At 31.6% G+C, this 5,234-nt stretch overlaps 1 non-coding gene across 1 annotated transcript; it reads right to left on the reverse strand.

The window, feature by feature from the left end:
- Positions 1-3,695: 3,695 nt before the first annotated feature.
- On the reverse strand, positions 3,696-3,767 carry TRNAG-UCC (transfer RNA glycine (anticodon UCC)). The gene has a single exon. It is a non-coding gene; the product is annotated as a tRNA-Gly (tRNA).
- Positions 3,768-5,234: the final 1,467 nt, after the last annotated feature.

Below are 5,234 nucleotides of genomic sequence, written 5' to 3' on the forward strand. Positions count from 1 at the left end.
CTAGGATGATTATGTGTTAGTTGATGGATTCTAGAGATAGATTTAGAGCTAAAAAACTTTAAGGGTTTTGGAGCTTAACACTTTCGTGTTAGTTGTGTCGGTTGAGAGATCGTCGATACAAATGATATGGATGTCTGCTGTGTTGTTGAGGTTGGCTGAGAGATCGTTGCCTAGATGATATAGTAGTTCTCTTTACTTTGGGTTAGAAATGACTTAGGGTTTGAGCGACACTGGATGATACTGACGAGTATTGTAGGTTGAGTATAACTGGTCGATAAGTTTAAGTTTGTGAGAAGTAGATTATATGCATGCTTGATAAGTCTCTTCTCTCTGAAGAATGAATTCTTTTTGTGTTAATATTTACACTTCCATTTTTATGCTTTAACCATTCAAATCTAAAATCATAATTTTGGAAATCGTTGAACGACGGTTCAATGCACTAGTCCCTGTGGAGACGATAATTTCTCGGATAAATATTACCAAAACTTTTGTTGCTTATTGCTTTACTGCTTTAACAGAGAGACATAAAACTTAATCTATCATTTAGCTAACAAAAATAATAGTTGGATATGTCTAACCTATCTTTAAAAAAACTTTCAATACTCAAATAAGAAGTGAGTCTCATCAAGTATCATAATCAACAACAAAAAATTAACATGAGCTAATTTATTTGCACATGTATTTTTCTCTCTGAAAATATTAAATATCTTGAATCAAAAGAAACCTATGGTATGCAAAGTTTTCTACCATTTAATTAAAAGATGTCAAGGGACAATATTCATATTTGTAAAATGCATGAATGACCAACATTGAATTTAAAATACCTTCAAATTTAAGTGATTTTTTGAAATTTTAATATCTAAAAAAAAAACTATAGTAAAAGGAAGAAATAAATAAAAATAACATTTTATGAAAAAGTATTTAAACAAACTTTTCAAAAACATTTCTTTGTAAAAATTAAATAAAAATATGTAATACTATGAATTCAAGAACCTTAGAAGACTCGTCATCAACTTCATGAGACTCTTTTGAAGAAGAAGAAGAAGAGGAAGAAGTAAAATCAACCCCCGTGGTTTCCTTTGAAAGAACAATTTCCATAGATGAACGGTCTTATGAAGAATCATCATCTGATAATGAAGAAACCTCATCTAGGAGAATATTTGCCTCAAACAACATATATGACAAAGAAGTTTTGCCCGGTAGAATCTTTTAAAAAAGAAATGATAGAACAACTTCATCAAGAAAATAAGATGAAGACTCATACAAGATTTTCTTCAACAACATCCCAGGTAACACTTTTTAGATTCATATGAGGAATCTCTTGAGGAATCATTAAAGACGTCTGAAGAGGATGAACATTTTTGCTCGAAAGTCTTAGACGAAGATGGTTGTGAGGATGAACAACTTTAATTTACAAGAAATTAGTTAAGTTAAACACTAAGTTAATTTATGAACATGATAAATTGGAAAAGAATATCTTAGAACTTAAAGAGTATATTGAGTTTATGGAAAATAGCAATCAAACTCTAGGATATGAAATCGCTGATAACCAATATAAGAATTGTTAGACTTGTGTCTCAATGAAGAAAGAAGTTAAGAATTTGTATGAAATCATAGGTAAATTTACTAAGGGGAAAGAAAATATTCATTTGATTTTATCAAATTAAAGGCCTTCCTTTGATAAAAATGGAGTATATTTTAACTCAGATAGATCATTTGGAAAGATATATTAAAAAAGGAAGAAAAAAAATCATCTTATTTATAAGTATTCTTTCTATAATAAGCTTGGTCATTTAGAGCCTTTTTATATGATAAATTAAAAAGGTCTAAAGCACTTTAATAAATCTAGACCTCTTAGGGCCACTAACACAAAAGAACCCAAAAAGATATAGGTACCAAAGGTGAAAATATGATTTTCTTTTGTAGGGATTGCTTTACAGCATTGAAGGTGCTTATTTAGAATTTAACAAAGTTGTGCAAAGCATGTGTATATTATAACTATACAAGAAAAGTTGGGTCCTTATTGATAATCCTTTATTGATCAAAGTGTCTGTTGGCCTCGATGGTGATGTTCAACAATTGTATGTTAAAGCAACGATGTTGGTGCTCAACTATGTTGTTGTTAGCATTGCTGGTAAGGCTCAATAGTGTGTTCGTTGGCTTCGATGGTGATGGCATTCAATAATAGTTGATAATCCTCTATTGATAAAGGTGTCTGTTAGAGTCAGTGGTGATGTTTAACAATTGTATACTAAAGCATCGATGTTGGTACTCAACTGTGTTGTTGTTAGTATTGATGATAATATTCAATAGTATGTTCGTTAGCATCAATGGTGTTTTTAAACAATTTGTCACTACAGAAAATAACTCTTTTAACCTCAGACGTGAAATGAGTTTTACCTCGGTTGAAGTAGCGAGGTAACGAAGTTGGTGTATGTGCAGGCTAAATTGACTGGTAAGCAGAAGATTGCATATCAAGTGCGACCGGATGGTATGCTGAAAATTGCATCTCAAGTACGACCGCGGATGGTTGTTGGTTATAGCCCCTGGCGTGCTCAAAGCATTCGATGTTTAACAATTTCAAGAAATCTTTTCACAATGTTGGAGTTTATCTGTGTGCTTTTAGAGCAATTTTTTTTGGTTTTGCTGTGTTCGCTACTTCTGTCATGTTCGTGTTGCAGTAGCTGTTTGCCACTTATGTTTATTTGTCTTGTTGTCTTGGTGCTTTTCAAATGTAATGGATTGTTTGCTTCTTTTGTATTGGTTGTAAACTAGAGAAGCATTCCACCTTTTGTAACTATTGTTGGTTAACATTTTGTAGCATCACTTGTGCTTAGAATGTGTTTTAATATATCTATTTCTTTGGTTGTTGCAATAAAAATTAGTATCCCAATTGATCCACCAAAAAATTGCATTAAAAATTGAATGAAGAGAATATATGATACCTGAGAGCGCCTTGAAGAAAGAAAGAAAGTAGACCGGAATGGAAGACATTATATAGAGAGAAAACAACTCTTTCACTCTAACAACCTTCTTTTAATCCGGTCAATCAGAGGATATCAAAAATTAAACTTCCTAGAATCTCCACCAATAGGTAGTCCCAAATATTTTTATAAAAAAAAAAAAAGTAACCGTACTTACAGTTCATAACCCTCATTATCTCAAACAACTAAGATTCAAAGACGTTGACCCCAAACAACATATTTTTATTAAAATTAACTTTTAACTCCAAAATAGCTTTAAAAAGAATCAGCACTGCCTTCAAAACTTAACCTTTTAATCTATAAAAAAATAATTTTAAAATAGTTTTAGTATTTTAAATATTTTTTATATAAAATCATTTTTAAATCATAAAAGAAAAATCAATTTTTTGAAATAAAAAATAAAACCTTATTAGTACAATTGATCATCCTATAATTCAAAATACACTGGAGATCAATTTATGTGGATATGATTTATTTTATTTTAGACAGTGTTATTTCCATTATTTATATTCATTCTCTATCTATATAATTGATTTGCCATTAAAAAAAGGCTAACTGATGTTTACTTCATATAATATAATATGATTATTTTATTGTAGTTTGTTATGTTAGTGAAGTTTCTGATTGATAAGCTAATACTGAAGTTATACGATGCCACATTCAGTATTATGTCACAACGTTCTAGCCATTTTTCAGGATAAAAACAAAATATGCGTTTGCCGGGAGTCGAACCCGGGTCTATTGCTTGGAAGGCAATTATCCTAACCGTTGGACTACAAACGCTCGGATGGATGGCTTTTTTTCTGAAAGATTACTGTTCCTAAACTATTCATAAATTGACAAGAAAGAATTATAAGATCATGCCACTCAAAAGTGCTTTTTACACCTCACTATTATTTGTAAGATATTCAACCATTCTCATTTTTTTTCTTCTTTTTACTTTCACATATAATTGTTTCTTCGTTTTTATTACACTAACGTGTAATTTATTAACATTGTTTATTTTGTGTAATTCAAATTCATGGTTTAGTTAACACTATGTATTTTAGTATTTTCTTATTATTTATACTCTCATACAACTAATTTTATAATATATTAGAGTAGAGTCTTTTTTTTAATAAACTAAATAAATTAATCAACGATCTCTTAAATTATAACCAATCAACGATCTCTTAAATTATAACCAATTTTTTATTTTTGGTTTCAACCATTTTCAAATATTAAAATCTAAACTTTATCAAAATATTATCCAACATCAAACGACACCCTCTAACTTTTTAAAAACCTCCGGTTATTATCGGCTTCAACATTGAAAAATTAAGTAGTATTAATTTTTAACGTTTGGAATTTTGCCGGCATTTTTATAGAGTTATGATTACACCGACAATTTTATGTGATCCATAATGATTTCAAACTTGTATAAATATGATTGATATGTTTGTAAAAAATCTCATAATGTCTTAATATTGGTATCTCGCGTTTGTGTATTTCAATAGCGTGAAACCTCCAATCGATTTTAGGCTCACATAGGACACCCGTCTTGTTGTTCTGAAATCCAAACTGGATAATCTTGTGTACCATACTGACAACAGAAAGGGGGTTAAGATCGATTATCTTTCACCATTAATTGGTAATGAAGGGAAGATTGGGCTCAACCTGAGTCTCTATATCCTCATGAGTTGTCTTCTCTACATTATCAACAACAACAACATCGACATCTGTATCAAGTTCTTTTCCCCTTCCAACTCTACCTCCTATACGCTGGAAAGTATTAGATCCGTGTGACTTTTCAATCCTCCTCCTATGAGAATTGGTGAATACTACTCTACCCGCATGAATATGTGAATCCCATATATCATCTGCCCTTAAGGGAGGTAAAATAGGTTTGGCCTGTTGGACATGCCTGTTTTGCCTCACTTTAGTATGGGGCACACTAAGGGTTAAGGAATACACCTTCTAATGTGTCCTCCTTGCACCGCCCCATTTTTCTTGATGGCAGTGGTATTAAATAAATTTTTGTATTTTTGTACTTTTAGTGCAGTATGAGTCAAGGTTTTAGGCCTGCACCCTTAATTATGCCCGCCTGCCCCGTTTTTTGGAGGGTTATGTGAGGAGGACCTAAATACAGTGGGCATACCCCTTTGCCACCCCTGGCTGCCCCTGCATGTGAGCTCTCTCCAGCTACTCTCTCAATTCTGTTAGTCCTTCTAGAAGCAATCATGTAGAGTCCATTATATATGATAAATTGTT

This window comes from Vicia villosa, unplaced genomic scaffold, assembly GCF_029867415.1.
Source record: "Vicia villosa cultivar HV-30 ecotype Madison, WI unplaced genomic scaffold, Vvil1.0 ctg.000567F_1_1, whole genome shotgun sequence".
Taxonomy (NCBI): domain Eukaryota; kingdom Viridiplantae; phylum Streptophyta; class Magnoliopsida; order Fabales; family Fabaceae; genus Vicia; species Vicia villosa.